This window comes from Panthera pardus, unplaced genomic scaffold (genome assembly GCF_024362965.1).
Source record: "Panthera pardus isolate Hobbes unplaced genomic scaffold, ASM2436296v1 HiC_scaffold_10, whole genome shotgun sequence".
NCBI lineage: Eukaryota > Metazoa > Chordata > Mammalia > Carnivora > Felidae > Panthera > Panthera pardus.
In genome coordinates this window covers 14,250,429-14,272,076 of record NW_026526655.1, presented here as the reverse complement: position 1 = coordinate 14,272,076, position 21,648 = coordinate 14,250,429, and the positions used below count along the sequence as shown (strand labels likewise).

General features: G+C 41.8%; 1 long non-coding RNA gene across 1 annotated transcript; it reads left to right on the top strand.

The window, feature by feature from the left end:
* Nucleotides 1-10,217: 10,217 nt before the first annotated feature.
* Nucleotides 10,218-17,374, top strand: LOC109264982 (uncharacterized). The gene is made up of 3 exons (XR_008422131.1): nucleotides 10,218-10,326; nucleotides 13,265-14,290; nucleotides 14,863-17,374. It is a non-coding gene; the product is annotated as an uncharacterized LOC109264982 (long non-coding RNA).
* The last annotated feature ends 4,274 nt before the right edge of the window (nucleotides 17,375-21,648 follow it).

Genomic DNA, 21,648 nt, shown 5'->3' with positions numbered 1-21,648 from the left:
TATTTTTCATCTCTTGATTTGGAGTCTTTACTCTGGAAGACAAGACTCTGCCCCGGTTTGAGTCTAAATTTGGCCCAGATCTACCTGAGATGATTGGCCAGTCCCAAGAAAGTGGGCACGTTGGACTGTGAATTGCCTTGAGGAAAAGTTCCTGGCACAAAATCGTCTCCCCTCAGTCTACCTCCCACCTCCTGGTGTTAAACACAAGAGGATATTTGAGCTGAGATGTCTCTGAAAAATCAAGAGATTGCAACTGTGTGACTGAGAAGCCTACCATTCCATCCCATTCTGTCTTTCCCTTGCAGACAGGTTATCTAGACTAGACAATGGATTCAATTTTTTTAATCAATTATAATTGTTATTAGCAAGAGCTGTGATAAGTGGATGAAGGATGATGGCAACGGTCATTCGGAAGCTCAAATATCACAGAAAAAAACCAACATTGTTTTAACTTTCCAGAAGGGAGGGCAAAGCAGATGAAACCAAAACGAAAAGAACAATTGCAATAAAATGTGGACATTGCCCAGAAACTTGATTTTCACAGGATTCAATGGCAAGCACATAGATTCAGTGCGACTGTGAAAAGTTAAGGAGCCTGGCAAAATAAGAGATGCTCACAGACCACGGGGATGTGCCTCAATCTGAATGTGTTTTTCCTCATGCAATTCTGATACCATTTGCTATCTTATTGTCCGTTTTCTTTTTAAGAATATGTGAAATATGGCATCTATACACATGGCTCTAAGATCCTTCTGTCTGGCCCCTATGACTCTTCTTGTGTTTTCATTCGTTCATTCATTCATTCATTCAAACTTAGGAGAGCACCTCCTAAGTCCAAGGCATTGAGAATTCAAGCGTTCCAGAGTCTGCTTTCAGAGAGTTTATAATCTAGAAGGGGAAATAAAACTTCATTCCGATACACGCGAATACGTGATACGCAATGAACAATGTGCAGGAAAACATAGTCGGAATATAGAGAGAAGCACGTTATGGCTTCACACTCTCGTTTCTGCTCAAGCCCTTCCTCTGAGGTCGCAGCCAGCACAGGGCTCATGAGCATGGCTTTGAATCAGACATGCAGGGTTAGCTCTCAGATCTATCGTTGACCATCTGAGTCACCGTCAACAGATTACTTACCCTCTTTTATCTCCATTTTTCCTGTATGTAAAATGGGGACGATATTATCATTATTAATAATAAGAACGGTATCTACCTCTAGTGTTGACGACTGAATAAGGCAGTGGTTCTAAAGCCGCAAGCAGAGTGGCACATGGTAAGTGCTAAATAAAATGAATTGTGTGTTTATCACAACTTACCCCCTCCTGATGTCCCTGTCTACATCAGTGGCACTCCCAGAGTCCTGGTCACGGAGGAAATTTACCCAGGAGTGGGATTGCTGGATCATACGGTAATTCTATTTTTCCTTTCTTGAGGAACCTCCACATTGTTTCCCATAATGGCTGTACCAGTTTATATTCCCACCAAGAGTGCACAAAGAGTCCCTTTTCTCCATATTTTCATCAGCATTTGCTGTCACTTATCTTTGTGATAAAAGACATCCTAACTGATGTGAGGTGACATCTCATCGTGGTTTTGTTTTGTTTTAAAGATTTGACTTTTAAGCAATCTCCACACCCAACATACGCTCCAACTCGCAACCCCAAGATCAAGAGTTGTACACCGCACAGACTAAGCCAGCCAGCACCTTTCTCATTATGGTTTTTCTTTGCATTTTCCTGATGACGAGACTCTTTTCGTCTACCAGTTAGCCATGTATGTTTCTTCTTTGGAAAAAATGTCTGTTTAAGTCTTCGCTCATTTTTTTAATTCATTTTTTTTTATATTGGATGGTATGAGTTCTTTGTATATTTTGTATATTAACCCCAAATCAGATATGTGGTTTGCAAATATTTTCTCCCGTTGCATAGATTACCTTTTCATTTCTTTGATGGTTTCCTCGGTTGTGCAGAAGCTTTTGAGTTTGATGTAGTTCTTCAACTTCAGAATGGAGATTATAATCATAATCTCCAGAGGGTTCTTGCAAAAATTCAAAGAGGTAAAGTAAATAAAGTGTCAAAAACATGTTTGGCTTGGGGCGCCTGGGTGGCTCAGTTGGTTGAGTGTCCGACTTTGGCTCAGGTCATGATCTCACGGTTTGGGAGTTTGAGCCCCGTGTCAGGCTCTGTGCTGACAGCTCGGAGCCTGGAGCCTGCTTCAGACTCTGTGTCTCCCTCTCTCTCTCTGCCCCTCCCCCACTCATGCTCTGTCTCTCTCTCTCTCTCAAAAACAAATAAATGTTAAAAAAAAAAAGGAATTGTTAAAAAAAAAAACACGTTTGGCTCATTGTAGGCATTTAATGTCTACCTTTGTTGGAGGAAAAGAACAGATTTTTTCTGTTTTTTTCTTCATCATTTACCTGGCACCATGGCTTCGACATTAGTAGGCGTTCAAAATACAGGTTGATTGATAACGATAACCTTGCCATTCTTCTGAGTAAATTGAGTAGATTATGCAATGTATAGGGAGGGTATCTTAGGATGTCAATAGGAAAACTATAAAAGTCTAGTAAGTAAAGCCATTCAAATTAATACTGTTCACTTTTTCCTGGTTGACCTTTTAAATAATGATTTTTTAAAAGTATATAACGTAGCACTAACTAGTCAGGGATTGTGAAATCTAATCTACTCTAGCACTGGTTTAGTTGAACTTGGCCCTCAGGCCACGTGTTAAAGCTGGTAAGTGGCTGGAATGGGGAGATTTCAGCTGGAATGGTGGGGGGAGGGGAGATGATATTAAGCAGATTTTCATGGATCCCCCTAAGTGAATGACTGTTATCTCTTGCTTACCGGGACAACTGGGTGTCTCATCGATCCCTGCGCAGGTGAGCAATTGCCCAGTGAATGCTCCCAGTTAGCTCTGCTCTTCTGCGTGGTCACAGGCCACCAGCAGTGGCACATCTGGACACCACCCCGAACTAAACAACAATTTACATTTTCACAGGATCCCCAGATGCTCAGTGTGCACATCACAGCTTGAAAAGCAAGGATCTGGAGACTAAAGGGATTATAGGGTTAGAAGTAGTGTTTCTGTTATACGACATGTCGTTGGCTTCCCTGTTGTACACTGAGAAACAGAGCTCCCATTTGTGAGACGAGAGAGACGAGGGTCTATACGTAGATCCTCTTCTGAAAATGAAGCAACTGTTGGCATTTGAAAGCATCTGGACTGCAAAAAGGCACCTCATTGTTCAAAAGCTAGGCTCAACTAAAAACTGTAATCATTGGCCAGATTGGAAAGGACACTCCTGCCTCCTTGTTCACTTTCAGGAGAAGCACACGAGCCTGGCCAAGTTGACTAATATGCCTAGCCACAAAGACTGCAGAGTAGGTGAGGTTGCTGAGTGGGTACGGTTCAGAGAAGGTTCTTTTATAAAAACAGTGCCCATTCAAGGATGTTTAAAACTGTAGGAAGGTCTTGTTCTGGGCTCTTCAGGCTGTTGGAGATCACAGGGCTTGAGGCAACCGTAATTTACCTACTGTGGATAATGTTTGGCAAATAGAAGTAATGATGAACCTTCCTTCTACTGCAGCGGCGCGAGCCTGCTTGGCGACTGAAGAATTTGGCCTGGTTGAAGTTGGGGCACGTGGCAAATAAAAACAAAATCCACTCAGTTAAATCTGAATTTCAGATGATCGGGGGATAATTTTCTAGTATAAGGCTATGCCATGCAATTCCTGGGTCCTGTATTTTACCTAGCAACCTTAGTTCCAGCTCCCAGCGCTAGACCCCAGAGATTTACCGAGCATCTTATATGAGAATTGTATCCAAGAAAAGTATGTCACCCCCCACGCTTTCCATAAGGACCTGCACTTCCAGAAAGAGGATTACACAGCTTACAGTTTTGAACCAACCCTAGAGATCTTCAGTCTTGTTTTTCTGAGTTTCAAAAAGATTAAGTGACTTGCCCAAGGCAACAGGACTGGGTATTTCGGGATCTACTTTCTTTCACATGAGTCATTTTGAATAATGGAAACTTGAACCTCAGGATACTAAATTTGATGTAGACATTTCTTATAAATGACCTACAAGTAGTAGGAGGGGGGACATTGACAAGCAAAACAAAGTAAAGGAAGTAATAAAACTAAGCATTGACCACGGAGACAAATGTACTAAAATATTTGAAATATGTGTTAAGTTAAGGTTGTCATAATAGTGGAAGCATTTAAATTTTTTATGTTGAGTTGAAGCTATGAAACATGATTGGAATTTTGTTGACTATTTAAAAAAAATGTTGTATTAATCAAATTACTCCAAACGAGTCATTGACTCACCACATAAAAGACACGAGAGACTTGTAATTAGAAAAAATGTTACTGAACCATAACATCTGAGTTGCACAGAAGTAAATACTGTTATCCTTGGAGTGTATAAAAGAAAGGAAAACTTTAGCTAAAAGTGAGACCTAAGATCCCAGGAAATAATTTACATAAACAATGCTTAATATATACAAATCAGTTCAGGAGAAAGAAAATAACAGGAGTTGCTTATTGAAATTCCAACACTTTTGAGCCCTCTTCTGGCCGGTAAATGGTGACAGAAAATTCAAAACCAAATAAGATCTTGGAGCATAATAAAAGTACTAAAACAATAATAAATGCGTTTGTACTTTAAGAGAAAAATTAAAACAAAATTGTTTCATTGCATGAGATGAAAAATTTCTCTTAAAGACTTAATTTTCTCCTATTTCTCGTCTGCTCTATGCATGAACGAAGGGAAAACATGTAATAATCTTGAGAGATACTTCAAAGCAATAATTAAACCTTTTTTTTTCTTCTGTGGCAGGAAGAGAGGAAGGAATACATTTGTTTCTAAATATCAATAAAATTGGATAATATGAATTTCAAAAAACAATGTCTTGTCATTCAACCTCATAAATATTTGTACTTTACTGGGTGTCATCTTGGCCCTCTCCCATCAAAGTCCTCTTTTGGGTTCTTTTTAAACACCAGCTTTGGGGAATATGCGCGCTGATGAACTTAATGAATAGAACCAAAACCAAAGCCCCAAACCTCATTAATAAATGGAGCCAAATTGCCTTGTACTTCTGTTCATTTAGTCATTCTAGGAATCACCAGCCATTCAGAAACCACATCCCAAATAATATCCAACTCTGCTGAATACAGCCTCACATGGTTGTTTCTGGAACTACCCAGCACTTAAGGAGTCCTCCAAATAGGCAATGGTTTATCCTAGCACTAACTCCAAGTCTTGTGACCAGACCAAGATGGTGGCACTTGAGTGGTGCGGTCAATGAAGATGTATATTTCCATAGAGATATGTGACAGGGATATTCTAGTGAATAAGGTTTGCCAGGTATTTTTTCTTTGAGATTTTATGCCTCTTGATTTTAAAATATTAAAATATTCTACTAAAGGTAGTGAGTTTGTGGCAAAACAACTCCTTTGTAAGAGCCCCAGCTATGAACATTCTAGAGGTTAAACTTAAGGAATTACTGGCTTTCTTACTGCCTTGAAAGATAGCCACTCTCTAGAAGTAAATTCAGAATGAACACGTGAGGAACACCCAGAGTCAAGGCTTTTAACAATTGGTTTGTAGGAGACACTCCTAATAAAATGAGTAAAAACATCAGAAATCTTCAGAACCTGCACAATCTCACAGAGTGAATAAAGAGAAAATAAGTCTGGTTCTTGACTCTGTCATTGGTAAACAATGTTCTAAATGCACAAACTTCACAGAAAAAAATTAATTTGCATCACCGTAACCAGAGTAAGTTTGAGTAGCACAGATCTTCCTTTGAAAGCCTATTTTCCAAGACGAGTCACTTGAACGTGGGTAATGAAAGCCTTTGGGATTCAGTCCATAGAGATGACATTCCCTTTCTCTGACAATTATCAATTAAAAAGAGAGAGAGAAAACCTTCTAAAGCCAGGGTATAAACTCAATTTAAAATATGACAGCGAAGGAACTTCACTTGAGAGTGTTGTGGTATCCCCTCCCTTTATACTGGTGATGACACCAGTTACTGCTCAGGACCACAATAGTGGACAACAGTCCCTTATCTAGTAAATAATGTGATATAGTATAAATGAAAATGAGAGTGGATTTGATCTTGGCCATATCTAGACTGAATTGTAAAAAGAAGAAAATTCAGTTGGATCCAATCAAATATTATTTTTATAAAAATGTCCCTACTAGAGACACTGGGATGTTGGGTATGTGTGCCTGGGTGTGCATCTGTTTTGGTGGGAGAGGAATGTCAACAAAGAGTAGAACATGGAGGGAACGGCCTCACACAATCAATCTGAATCATCTAACATAATTTCATATCAAGTAGAAAGAAACGAACTGGCACATAGGCAAAGAGACTTTAAGGTCTTGCAAGACTTGACATGGTTTGAAAAGAGTAATTATGTAAATGACAAATTACCTAACGCTCCAGATGGGCCCTTAGGTTTCTCTATTTAATTCCTTCCCTAAAGCATAGCACAAAGACCAAGAAAGTCCCAAATTTCCAAATTAGTTTCTTTAAAAGTTGAGTTTTCTTCCAAAGTCATCAGGCGTGAAACGTTAGGTCCTTACCTGTGAACTTTACATGGCCCCTATGACTTCTTTTGAACTGACAAACAATATTCTCTCTCCATACTAAAGAAAAATTTCATGAGAGCCCACAGTGTTCCAGGCACCATGGTAAGTGGTATGGGGTGTTTTTTTGTTTATTTTCAGCCAAGTTGACAATTCCTGGAAAGCTCTCGCCACGAATTCTGCCAATTTTCTCCTTTTAATTATTAATTTGCTTCTTCAATCATCCACTTTGAGGAGGTGACTAAGCACATCAGAAATGTAAGGTCTCAGACAACATTTCTGACACTCTTCAGATCACCTCCAAGCACCCACAGCATTGCAATCTAATAGGAATTCAAAAGGTAAAAACTAATTTTACCACAGACTTAAGTAAAATGCAAGTTGAAAGCTACATCTTGGCATAAGATCCTTGGAGACATTCCATGAAAAACTGTATCCTTTCTGTGGTTGTTTGCAATTTTGTTGTATCTGGCCCAAGCTTGCTTTATTGGTATGTCTAACTGAGAGGTCTCCTCCTTGGGAATGAATCACATCCTGCTTTAGTAACATGGTAGGATGTTTTGAAGAATACAAATATATATATACATATATATATTATATACTATATATATATAGTGTATATTATATATAATACACACACAGTGGAATATTATTCAGTCTTAAAGAGGAAGGAAATCCTGCCATTTGTGATAAGATAAATGGACCTTGAGGGCATTATGCTATGTGAAATATGTCAGACAGAGAAAGACAAATACCCTACAGTCTTACTTACACGTGAAATTAAAAAAAAAAAAAAAAAAAAAAAAAGAGCTCACAGATACAGAGATTAGATTGGTGGTCACCAGAGGCAAAGGGTGGGTGGTGGGTAAAATGGGTGAGGGTGGTCAAAAGGTACAAACTTCCAGTTGGAGAATAAATAAGTCCCGGGGACGTAATGTGTGCACAGTGGGGTGACTACAGTTAATAACACTTGTCTTAAAATTTTTCATCACAAGGAAAAAAAATTGTAAGGATGTGTGGCAATAAACCTATTGTCGTGATCGTTTTGCCATATATACAATATCAAATTATTACGTTGTGCATCTGAAACCAATCTAAAGACATCATGACTGTGGCCCAGTTCAAGTCCTTGTTCTGAGCTAATGCCTTTGCTTCCCAATTAGCACTGAGCAACTGTAGCAGAACGAGGGAAGGAAGCATCTGCATCCCCAGAAGGTCAAGAAATTTCATGCAGATACGGGAGAGCATGAACCTGAGGGTGGAAGCATCGACAACTGAATTTCAAAGGCCTTCTGGCAAGTACACGGAAAGCGATGCTCAGCAGAATGACCCTAATGCTTCCGACTTAAATGTCTGAAGTACTACAGGAGGAGAAGCTTCTAGTTCCAGCACACACAACTGTGCCTGTGGGTCCTGCCGATTGCATTCTAAGGAACTTTCATCACAGGGTCTGACTCTCAGGGACGCACCCAACCACATAGTATGGTATGTTACGGAGTCGTAAAAGCTATATGACATAGTTAAGGAAGACGCAGAAAAAGAGACTAGAGGCAAACTGAAGGCTATGTGAAAAATTAGGTAGTATGGGGTAGTACGTGAAGAGTCAGCGCTCTGGAGCTAGCCCGACAGGGTCTGGGTCCTGGCTTACTGTGTGACCTTGCTTCAGTCACGAAACGCTTCTGTGCCTATCTCTTTCTCAGTAAAATAAAGATAATAACAGCAGCAAGGCCTGAGGTGGGGAGGAAAGGGTTGATTCATGAAAAGCCCTGGAACATAGTTAACAACTGTTATCTGTCAGGGTGACCTATCATTATCGCCTGGAAAAGGTAGCACTTTAAACAAGAGAACACGATGATTTGTTTGATGAAGGGTGTTGTGCCCACTGGCTAGGTATATGAAAATAAACATTTGATCATTTCTTTATATTCTCCACGAAAGTAGAGTCCAGCTGCATTAGGAACCGTAACCAGTTGAGAAGAATATATAAGTCAATATTTAAATAATCTGCGGGAGAGAGGGTCTTTCTAAAAAAAAAAAACAAAAAACAAAACAAAAAAAAACCCAGGAAGAAATCTAGAAGGGAAAGGACTATGGATAGAGTTGATTATATTAAAATATTGAAACTTCAAAACACAATAAACACAGCAACACAAAAACCAACCTACCCTAAACAAAATTAGAAGATAAATGATAAACTAAGAAAAATATTTGCAATTTCTGAGGCAGACCAAGATATTTTACATGCTTACTTATTATACTATTATCTATTATCTATATAGTAGAGCAAGAATATATTATAATCTCTATACTGTTATTGTACAACAAACAAATCTTGTATATCCAGTAAATGTAAATCAATAAATCAAAGCTTAACACCTCTGCTGCAAAAATGGGCCTAGGAAATTATGAATAGGTAATTCATAAAGAAAAAATGTAAATGGACAAAAAACTAAGAAGAAGATGATGAATCAAAGGGATGTGATTTAAAATGAGATAGCATTGTTCATTTCTCAAATTGGCAATGATTTCTATTTTTTTAATATTTACTTTTTTTTGAGAGAGAGAGTAAGAGCAGGGGAAGGGCAGAGAGAGCGGGAGACAGAGACTCCTAAGCAGGCTCTAAGCTGTCAGCACAGAGCCCAACGCGGGGCTTGATCTCACGAACCATGAGATCACGACCTGAGCCAGAATCGGGAGTCCGATGCTGACCCGGCTGAGCCAACCAGGTGCCCAGGCAATGATTTTTAAATGACCCTATCATACTGGTGAGGCTACAAGAAATGGACCCTCTTCCAATTCTGTTGGCAGAAATATAAATTGGCTCCGCCTCTCTGTAGGGCAAATTTTTAATACCTATCTAATGTCCATAACCCTTGCCATCGCTTTTATATGTCTAAGAATTGAATCCAAAAGCCATTCTGAGATGTGAAAAGGAAGTAAATTTAACTACAGAGATCCTTTTGCAGCATTTTTGTAGCAGCAAATAATTCAACCACCTTCGTTTATGTATCATGTTGCTGGTTAAATAAATGTTGATACATTGGTGGTGGCCCTGAGAATGAACTTCACAATTCCCTGACTCCAAGGAGTGTTAGTTGACTAAGACCCCCAGCTGTGACACTCTGAAATGCATCCTCTGCTTATGGAGAACTGGAGAAATGTGACGTCCATATAATATTTTATGAAATAGGCATTCAGATAATGTGGCAGGAGAAGAACGTAGAATGTCTTAGATTTTCCACCTCTGTAGAGTGATGTACATGTACACACACACACACACACACAGATTAACAAATGATACGTGCAGTATGGTCTCATTAGGAGAAAAGGTAAGTGTAAGTATATGCACAGACACAAAATATTAATGTTGTTCCTTCCAGGTGATATTAGGAGCTCTTTTTATTTTCTTTTTCTCACCTACCCAATTTCAATTTTTGCCCTGTCCGAGATATGTAGTGCTTTATAAAGACAAAAGAAAACATTAAAGATTTTTACATGTTAACCGTGTTTCTTCTTGTTATTTAAATTGACTTTTATTTGGCATTTTTATTCACGATCTAATATTATTTCTGCTTTTGCAACTTCACTTTAGATGTGGAAAGCGAGATTAAAAAAAAAAAAAAAGACTAATTTCGGAACCAGAATAAGGATTTGATGTGTACTAAGCAGGAATGTTGGTCCTCAAGAGTCATTCCCAAAGACTTCATTAAGCTGTTGGATTAGGTAGGTGGTGTTACTGGTGCCTATTTTCTTTAAAAACTGTTTTAATGTTGTTGCGAAATTGTCTTGACAATAAACAACATGGAAGTCATCATGTAGGCAGTGAGATGACATTCACCAGACTCCCGGATTTTCCTGCCTGGCCTGGGGCATCTGAGTCAAAGTGCAGGCAGTTCTACTGTCTAGGACAGAGCTCTGAGCTTTGGTTTTCTCTTGCTTCTGGTACCAAGTCACTTCGCACTCATGGCCTTGAGAGGCTTTTGCTTTTGCTCAGGGACCACAGTGTGGGTGTCCTCCCAGATGGCCCATCAGAATGAATCCTGCCTTCTCCCCTCCCACCTGACTCTCGCCCTAAGGCGCTTCTCAGAGGTGATTTTCCTCCTAATGGTAAATCGACCTTCCATGTTATTCCATGCCTATGGACCTTCCATGCCTATGTTATTTTCTGTCAAAACAGTTTCTAAAAATCCCTTCTCAGATCTTTACAGCCATGACAAAGTGTAAACAGTCTGCCTGGATAGCCTCACTCGACACGTCTTTCTTTCACCTTCTGGGGACAGACTCCACGTGACCTTGAGATGCCCACGTTCACCAGTGGAGACCTATGTCTCTAGCCTTGTGTCTCCACTTCCTAGTGGAAAGGAGGGGATATTTTTTTCTTTATGCTACCTCTCACTGGCTTCCCACAAACCCCTGCTTACTGTTCTCTGAGCTTTCAACTTTGTAGGTCCTATCCCCTCTGAGCACTAGTTTAGGGACCATTATGTTTCCAGTAGGCAAACCCAAGGTTTCGTACACATCAGTATTGCACGACAAAGAAAAGGCGTTTGTCCCTACCCACCCATAAAAACTCTCATTCAGGAGGTTTAGACAGTGCTGGGTACAAGGGCTGCCGTGGGCCTCACGTTTCAGTGCACATCAAAATAACTTGGGAGTTTTGGAAAACACGTGCACCCAGATGCCCTCCTAGACCTCCTGCGGGTGTTCAATAAATAAAGAAGGGCAAGGATTTGCCCCTTATTTGCCATTATACCTTGGTGTCTAATGTGTTATTAGCCGAGGGGGTACCCAAGTGGCAAAAAAGGTTAAATTTAAAAATAGAGCGAAGTGCAGGAAATCTCTTGTGGAAGGCTGAAGGATGGCCTCCAAAGATGTCCTTATCCTAATCCTTGGAAACTGTGAATACCTTACCCGGGAAAAGGAAATTTGCAGATGTAATGAGGATTTGTTTTGAAGTATAGTCAGCATACGATATTAAATTAGGCTCAGGTGTACAACACAGCGATTCAACGGTTACCTACATACGTTACAAAATGCTCACCAGGACAAGTATATTACAATATTGACTGTATTCCCTATGCTGTACTTTTCGTGCCTTTGATTTATTTGATCACTGGAGTGTGTACCTCTGTATTCCCTTCACCCATTTTGCCCATTCCGCCACCCCTTCCCCTTTGGCAACCACTGTTTTGCTCTCTGTATTCATGAGTCTGTGTCTCTCTTTTGTTGTTGTTGCTATGTGTTCACTTGTTTTCATTTTTTTTTTTTTTTTTTAATTTTTTCAACGTTTTTTATTTATTTTTGGGACAGAGAGAGACAGAGCATGAATGGGGCAGGGGCAGAGAGAGAGGGAGACACAGAATCGGAAACAGGCTCCAGGCTCCGAGCCATCAGCCCAGAGCCTGACGCGGGGCTCGAACTCACGGACCGCGAGATCGTGACCTGGCTGAAGTCGGACGCTTAACCGACTGCGCCACCCAGGCGCCCCTGTTTTCATTTTTTTTAAGATTCCGCGTATAAGTGACATCTGTAACTGACTTCTTTCACTTAGCACAATACCCTTCAGTTCCATCCATGTGTTAAAAATTTTGGCTTTATAATTGACGTTTAAGATAGTAAGGTATTTAAGAATATATCGTGGTGTTTTGATTTAGGCATTCGTTGTGAAAAAATCCCCCTGTCAAGTTAACTAACACACTCATCACCTCACATAGCTTTTTTTTTCTGTGAGCGGCTGGGGAAAGTTCTGATGTTTTCGAAGGGCTGATGTGATCAGATTCGACCCACTGGACAGTCTTCCTTGGCCATAAATTTAACAGTCATGGAATGACTCATCAAAATCACAGGCCCCTCCCACCCTGCCCCCCCCCCCCCCCCACACTCAAAGGGAAATGGATAACACAGGACAATGGTTTTGGGGGGGTTATTCTTAGAATTCTGTCTGCCACAGGGACCTTCGAGTGTAGCCCCGGTAAGCGTTAAAAGTGACTTGTCTTCGCAACCCAGGCCTTAGATGCTTGTCCTGAGGACTTTGGACAAGCAATCGTTGGAGTTCCATGTCCAGAATAGGCCATATGCTACATTATCTGTGAATGAACAAATAAAGGGACCTTGGGTTAAATTGTGGTGGAAGATGGGAGGTTGGAATAAAAAGGAAAACTGACGTCATTCACTGATTTTAATCATTAGACTCTCTGTTTTATATTTTCTTGATTTTTAGATGACCAAATTCCTGTAGTATTCACTCAGTCTTGCAGAAATGCCTGCCCTAATTTTCCTCCCTCCTCGTTTTGCTGCCCTCTCCTGAGACTCTCCACTCCCTTATCAGCAGACTAAGGGGATATATGTATTAGCACGAAATATAATCAAAGTCCCATTGTGAGATCAGGTTCCCGTGCAAAACACAGCACTAAAAAGAAAACAGGAAGAAGACCCGAGAACAGAACATCTGAAATCTTCCTTAAGCATGCCCTTTGTTTTCTCTAAGCAGCGGATTTTTACTCATTTGATGAGGCTGATTCATTTTTGTTCTTTGTTTTTTTTTAAATCATTGAACTTTAAAAAGCCTATCCATTTTCATGTGGCTTGGGAATCTTCTGAGAGCCAGCAATCTCTTCAATCCTCTCCCTGAAGTAATTCGTATTCTATTTCTAATCTACAGGGTTTTCTGACTTTCTGCCTCCAAAGTGATTTGGTAGACAAGGGTCACAGAAGCCTCTTCTCACCTCATTTCATCCCCAAGTTCTGCCACCCACCCAGAGACTTTGCTGGAAGTTCGTGCTATTTTTGTCCTATCTGGTTAATGCCAAAGAACAATGCTGTGGTCCCACCACTGAAGCTCTCAAGAGCATCTGCTAAGTTACTTTTATATTCTTCATTTCCTGTTATTTCCTGTAATGCCTTGCAACTTCCCAAGGTCATCCAATTTGGAATTCCTGACATGTTTTCTGATATTTGCCCATTCTCTGAACAGGAGACGTTTGGCTCCTGTCTCTTAAAAGCAAACTGATGGCTGATGGCTGATTTAATATGCCTCCCAACTCCTCACCTTCCCCAGGGAAATCCGGAGTTATCAATGGGGATTGTTCCATCACGTCTCATCAATAGCTTGCCACTGCACATTTTAAAAAGGAGCATTCTGGACATTTTAATATCTGTAAACATGTGAAACAAGCTCTTAAGAATTGGATTCCTGCATATCAGCTTGTGATGCAAGCTTAGGAAATTTGTTCAAAATACTTGAGGTCGGAATTAGATTATGCTCTTTTCCTGTTACCCTTTTACGCCCTTCGTTCTAAGAGTATGGTGTTCCTTTCGATACAAACATTTTATCAATCATTTGCCAACTTCACATGGCAGCCATTGGTCGTGGGTGTTTGATAGTATTAGAAGAATCTAAGAAGAGCTGAATTCCCTTTGCTCCTTAAGCATGGCTTTTTCCACAGGGTTCTCAAGGGAATAAGACAAACGATAAACTAGCTATCATTTTGTTACAAATTGTTCCAGGGCTCCACTCTCCATAATGAAGCACTCTGGAAAGACTCAGAAGCCACCCCTCCGCACCCCAGCTGGAGGCATCTGAATGGGGAAGAGGAGAGAGTCAGAGGACAAGGTGGCGAGGTCTGTTCAAGGACTCAGGCTCTGCCTCAACTGACCCAGCTAGCTGCAAGAATAAAGGAAACAGTGGGTATGCAATTTTGTGATACATTTTCTTCCACCCTCCTTCTTTTTCACTACTAGCCTTCTTTCCATCTGTAAAATATGCCACCAACTCCTCTCTCTCTGGACCTTGCATTTGTTAATAATGATCTTCCCTGACAAAGTCACTTCCTCCTCAGCTTCAGGTCATAACTCAGATGTCATCTCCCTTGAGAGTGCTTCCCCACTCATTATAGCCAAAGCATCATTTCTGGTCCTCTTCACATATGGACCTATTTCATATTCTTGGTAGCAGCCATTCACAAACTAGGTGGTCACTGCCTGCCTCGTCTCATTAGAATGTCAGGGCTACTGTCTCATCCACTGCTGTGTCTCCAGAACCTAAAACAGCACTTGGCTCATGACAGAAGCTCAGCAAGTACTGGCTGAGCAGTTGCCAGAGACCCCATTCACCAGTAAACGTAATCCAGTCAATGTCTTGAAATCCGGCCAGATTAGCATTATCTCTTTTAAGAAAGGAGCGAGGAAGAAAGTAGAAAGTCACCTTTCTTTACCCATTGCTTAGATTTTTTTTTTTTTTTTTTTTTTTTTTGCCTGCAGACCAACTTGCTGTGGTGGATTAGGTTAGAGCAGACCAGGAGAAGTGAAGATTGGGACTTAATCATGGACTGTCAAGTTGTGGTTGGAGTGAGCTCAGATGCAAGGTGAAGAGAAAATTCAAGTTTGGCAGGTAGAACAAAGTATCTGGGGAAAATGACAGTAGATAACAGTGTTAGCTATAGAAAATTGTCGATAAGACATAGAGGAGGTTACACAATGCACAGAAGTGTGCCACGAAGTGGATTAGAGCCCAGCGATAGGGATCCATGAGCAGACTATGTTTGAAGATTGAGGCGATCAGACGCTGAAATCCATAAAGTGGAGTATCGAGTTCCAATTCCATTCTTAAGGTATCGGAACAGGACTCTGATCCCAGAGAGAGTTCCATCAAGCCCTTTACTGGTTCTTGGTCATCCTCTATTCCGTTCCCCTCAAAAATCACTCCAAAAGTCACTGCTCGTTTCCATTTCCAAATCATAGAAGACTTCCTGCCTCTTATTTTATTGAGAAATTTCAAGTCAATGTTCTTTCTTTATTGGTCCCCTTCCTGCAGCCAAAAGAAGCATGCAAATCTCCCTGATACTAACCAAAAACAATAAAACTTTCCTTTACATTGTAAAACCACTAGGAACTGTCCAACATCTTTACTCCACACAGAAGTCAGAACCCAGCATTTCCCTTCTTCATGCTAATTTACTCTGAGATGAAGCTCATTTCCTGAAGCTTGATATAACTCCCAGTGAGGTCACCAACGGCATCCTATTTTACTACAAAAGCTGTCTGAGTCCTTTCATCTAGGGTCTGTCTCTTATACGCAACAGGACACCATGGTCCGTACTATCTTTACCAAGCTCTTTCAGCCTTTGGCTTTCATTGTATCCCTCCACCCTGGTGCTCTTCCTTCTGAAAAAGCTCCTTCATGCTTTGCTTTTGGATCACTGCTCTTTTCGCTCCACAGATCCCATCTGAATGACCTGGTACATGATGGAAACTGAGACTTATATGCTTATCATGGCCACCTAGAACTCCCAGGCCAGAAGCTTCTGATTCCTAGAACAATCTGACTTCTCCACCTGGATATCCCCAGGCACAGCACCCTTAATTGTCTACCACATAAGAGCAGCATCTTCTCTAAATATGTTTCTCATGCACATTTGCTCTCATTGGTTAGCAGGACCATCCAGTCAAGCCCACACTAGAAAGCAAAGTGTCATCCATGGTAGCTTTCTTTCAGTCCTCCTCCCGTTCAGTCAGACATCACACCTATCTGGTTGACTTCTGTGACGTTTCTCTCTATCTCTATCTCCCTTCCCCTATGCTAGTTCACACTATCATTAGCTTTCTTCGCATTACTACAGTAGGCTCCTATTTGGTCCCCCCTCTTCTCGTTAACCCTCCTTGAAACTTTCTTTCACGGGGCTACCAGAGTACTCTATCTACAAACGCAAGATTGACCGTGTCATGGGCTGAAACCCTTTGATGGTTTCTCCATTGTCTTGAATCTGAAGTGAAACTTGTCTCATGTTACATTCAAGACGGTCCAGGAGTTGGCCCCTGCCTTCTCGCCTTTCTAATTCCCTCTTCTTGCATTTCCAAAAATGCCAGATAGCATGTATTGCATAAGCACACTACCCTCTTTTCCTTCTCTTTCCTTTTGGTAATGTTAAGCCTTCTTCATGGAATACATGTTTCCATGTTTCCTGACTAATCCCTATTCCTCTTCAAAAGTCTTTTTCAAGCTAGCCTCTTTCGACATGATTTACCTGACTGCCTCTTTCTGCCCTGACAGTCCGGGTGACCTCACCCAGAGCTCCCTGATAACCATCCAACTTTTGACATTGCATTTGCTCCTGTCTCCCTAGAGGCCTCACACCTCTAGGTGCATCCTCAACACCTTGCCCAGTACTTGGCATATCCAATGCCTCATTAACATCTTTGTTGATTAATGGAATCAACTGTCTGAGGGGCTTTCCCTTACTTTCCACTACAGTGTCAGGACAGAGAATGTCTTCTATGCCTTAGAGAAACTAACAAAAAGTGAATGTTCTCAGGGACTCGGTCCCAGATCGGCACCTAGATATGCACAGGACATGACCTCACAAGTGCCATAACAGCCAAGGCAAGAAAGAAGAATTATGCCTCAGGAAGCAGCTGCTCCAGGCAGCGACATGCATGTGGTTGCTGCCAGGGCTAAGGTACGTGGAAGTCAGGAGGGCTGAGGAAAGCCCACAATAACCTAGGAGTGAAAACACACCTGGATCAAAGGCTGCACTTCCCAACCTTCCTTGCAAAAAGGCCTGGTCATGTGACTAAATTCTGGTCAGCGGGATTTTAGTGGAAACTGTGTGTTAAATTTATGTAAAGTGTCCTGAAATGGAGTGTGTGCTCTCCCCTTTTCCTCCTTTCTTCTGGCTGCAATGTGGACATGTTGACCGGAACTGGGGCCGCCATCTTGGATCATAAACTAACCATGAATCCAGGCCACTGAAGGAAGAGCAAGGAGACAGAAAGTAAGGGTCAGTGACACTTGCAAGTCCATAATGGTCTTGGGACACCTTTCTGGACTTTCATATGTGACAGAAATATAGTCCTACCTTGTTTACACTATGTTTCTGGTCATGAGGAGCCAACCCTAATCGTAAGAAATATAGGCAGTTTATACAACATTCCTCCCAAGTTCTGAGAGTCTTAGCATCTTAACTACATTCCTGGACCTGACGGTGTAACATTTTTAGTTATTCAAGATTTTACTCATTTAAGATTTGTGGAAGAAGAGGTATCCAAACAGGCATTTATTTTCAGATAAATATCATAGGCAAACTCTTTGACATTTGAAGAAAAATGATGCTGGTGAAAGCTCTCATGGCTTCTGATGGGGTGTGCTGGCCATCACTCTTTCCTCCACATATTTAATTCAGTCTGGTGTGATGTAGAGACAAAACTGACCAATGAAAAGACTGGAATGGCACTTCTGAGGCTGACAGATCAGTTTCAGGGTGAGGAGTTCCCTGGAATAGTCAAGGAACCCCGAATAGTCAAGACCATAACGATCCACCTCCTGAATCCACTTTACCACTCTGAATTAACAAACACTCCCTGAAAAGTTGCAAACGCACCCGTCATCCATACGTTAGCGATCATTGCTTTAATCAGACCAATAATTAGCAGTGGACAGTTTCAAAGGAATGGAGCTGGCAAGAAGGCCGTGGTGGGGAGGAAATGATTGTGGTTCATTTGGAAGAAGACAGGCTTGAATGAGACTTGACAGTTCAGAGTCTGCAAAACTGGAAGGAGAAGAGTATGGGAGAAGAGTATGGTCCCATTCCCAGCTTGGCTCAGGGCTCCATCAGGGCCAATGTGTATTTCAGATCACCTTGACACTGCCCTAGCGTGTCTTTGGTGCCTGGGAATACCAGGGCTGCCATGTCTGGGACTCTTTTGGAGGCTCTAAATTGTGGCCTACTTTGGGTTGGCCCGGACCCATTAGTGGATGGTGGCAGCCACTCACTGAGCTCTATTGATGAGGAAACTGAGACTCAGTTAATTTAGGTAATTCACAAGGGTCACAAATACCCAGTCTGACCCCACTTGGTATGACCCCCTGAATGCAGAAATCCTTAGCACCAAGGGTCTTCCCATCCAACTTCCCCTCATTCTTTCCAGTAGCTAGTAGAAGATAAGAAGAAGCAAGGGACAAGAAGTCCTAGCTTTCTGTTGCACAAGAGCACAGAAAGACAACCAGAGTCCTCTGAGCACTTGATCTCTTCCCCCTGATCCCCTCACCTCTTCTTCCTCCATCTTTTCTATTGTTCTTGGGAATTTTCAGTGTTTCCCAAATCTGGCTGTTCAGGGAAATTTTTGAAAATTCGGTTTCTAGGCCCCAACCCAAGAGATTCTAATTCTGACAGCTTTGGTGATTGTGGTCTGCAGTCCAGGCTGAGGATAGGAAGGAGTTGGGGGAGGGAGAAGCTCCAGAAATCTCCTCTCAGATGCAAAGGCCTCCAGTGCATGCAAATCTTTTTACAATCAAAAAAAAAAAAAAAAAACACCACCCTTGTGTAAAGCCAATGAGATGAGAGAAACCTCATCCTCTGATGGCTAACGATGAAAATTTAATTATTTCAACAGACTAGGAAATAAGACGAAAACTAAGCATTCCTTAAGATGCTTCCTAGGTCTCTTTCAAAAGTTTATTTCCTTTGAATAATAGCGAAGCAAAGCAGGTGAAGTCTGTCTTGGTCTTCCTTCACCTTTGCTTTCTTCTGAACACGTGCCCAGGACTCTCATCTAGTCCCAAAGATGCTCCAAACGCTCTTCTGTACCCATTCTGAACCTGATGCTTTATGGAAAATGGATCTTCCTCCTCTCTCCACTTTCCTCACCCCAGACTCAACTCAAATTCAAATATCCTCACGTTCACTCCGGCCAAGCGAGCAGTCACTTACAAAGCAAGCTCATAAGTGGATGCCCTTTGTGGTCCTGGTGGCTTCATACATTCCCTGGAGAGTGCCACGCTTCCGGAGCTCTTTGTCACTCATTCTGTTTCCTTCTAGGGTTGGTTGATGATCTTAGTAAAAGGCCATATGCTAAGGAACTTAGTAATTCCCTTAAGAAGAATCAAGAATTGACGAAAGACTACAACACAGGAAGCTTGGTACTTTTAAAGTCTAATTCCTGGTGAATAAAGATGAAAGTGTAGATGAAGACAACAAGTTAGTTTTTCAGCGTCACCTTGAGTTTATCACCTCAAAGTACTTTTGACTAAAGTAATTGCATATTGTGCTCTGTTCAGGCAAAGTGGCAGTCGTCCGTTCTTGCATGAGCATTCATGGATGGTAGAAAGCAGAGCAGAGCGGCCTCCTGATCATTCCTTTCAGAGAGAGAGACATGTGACATGGGTCATTCAAAGTCAAATTGTACTTAATTTAAGGATACACACTATGATTGGGGGTACAGGGAGGTTTGTTTTATGATCGCAGAATGTTAGGGTCAGAAGGGGTTTTTCAGAGTGTATTTCTCTTTGACTGACAGCAAAATTAGTTTGCCATCTCTGAGCACCCCTGCCAGCTCACGGAAGAAGGAGGTAGCTCTGATGATTGCTATGTGTTAAGGGTTGAGGAAAGGGATTAAACATCTTGAAAGCAAATGGAGAAGAGCTGGTCCTGGGTGTCCTCCAGAACCTGCTTCCTGTGCCCTTCAGTAATTGGCAAAATTGAACCAATTTTTGATGGCTGAGGACCCTACTGGTATTCCCACAGTCGTTCGTTGCTTGGGATACACCCACCCTAGATGAAGACCGGACTTACAAGATGGTATGTTATACCCATCCTGCCAGAGAAATGCAGGAATCACAAGCTAACGCACAATGTTGGGTAAGGCCTCTTCATGAATATTAGGCAACAGTAAGATGCCCTTTCGATTCTTGCCCTACTGGGTTCCTCAATCTCTGTATGTCCACAGCCTTTTATCCGTTTGGCTATTGTGACCTCAACATCATATAATACCTCAAAGACCTCTGGCAACTCATTTCCCCTCTGTCTCAACTTCAATTGCCAACATGTATTTGCTGTGACACTCTTTGAAAGGCTGGTCCCACCATGCAGGTTTTTGTTTTTAATTCAAACATTCCCACGTATCACACAGTACTAGATTTTTTTTTCCCCCATGACCCACACTTTGATTGGGACTCCGTGTTTATAATAAAGTTGTTATTTGGGGAACATATTGAAAATGGGCCCAAAGCACCAAACCTTCAAAGTTTAAGTTCAACCCACTGATCATAAGACAGGGGCTCAGTCTGTTCTTGGACCTTCTTGGTGTTGAGCAGAGATGTGGGTTTTGAAAGATGGTGCTCTGACTTCTCGTCAGCTCAGGCTCTGGCCTACAGTGGGAGTAGCTGGAAGCCTGACAGCCATTGCAGGTTCTGGGGTGGATACCTGGCTGTTGTGAAAACCAATCAGAGCAAGAGATTCTTTTCTGTCATGCATCACTTTTCTATCAGATGAACATGTAAGTAATCTTTTCCCTTTATATCATGTATCTCAAAATATGCTCACACTCAGTATCCCTTTTCCTTCTGCTGCCATGAGTAGGCATGAAGAGGGTGAAAGCACGAAGAGCTTTCTTGGGTGCCAATAGCACGATGACCCCCTCTAACCTCCAAGTCCTCACAACTTCTTTACCACCATCTGCCAGGAGGCCATTGGGACAAATCTCATCAGCCACCATTCGGAAGCTAGGATCCTCCCCAAGATGCTCCCTCATTTTCCAGATTCTTACCCACATACCACACTATATGTCCTCCATATGGCTTCATCTCCCACTCCCTCCTACAAAGCAAAGCCCACTCATGGGACACCCTGGAACTTACTTCCCTTGCCCTCTTACCCTCTCTGAATCCTGGATGCATTCAAGGGCACTGCTTGCCGTGTAGCTGTCTCAGGTGGTGGCTGTTCTAGCTCACTCAGCCCCTCATACTGGTGGGCCTGGAGTGAGGGGGCAGATGTTGTCCTTGTTCCCATTATCCCTCTTCCTTCCCATTATCCCTCTTCCAGACCATCCTCTTACTTCTTCCCTCCACTGCTCCTCCCATTTGTAAGACTCCTACCATCAGACTCAATCACTTGCTTCCCCTTCCCTTTTGCAGTCGTCTATAAGCCCCAGAGTCACTCACCCTTGGTTCTACAAGAGTTAAGCTTCTAGATCGCTGTCAGTCTCCAATGCCACATTTATCATGATAGTTGAAGAATCTTTTACCCACTTAGATAATTCTTCTAAGCCCTAGGC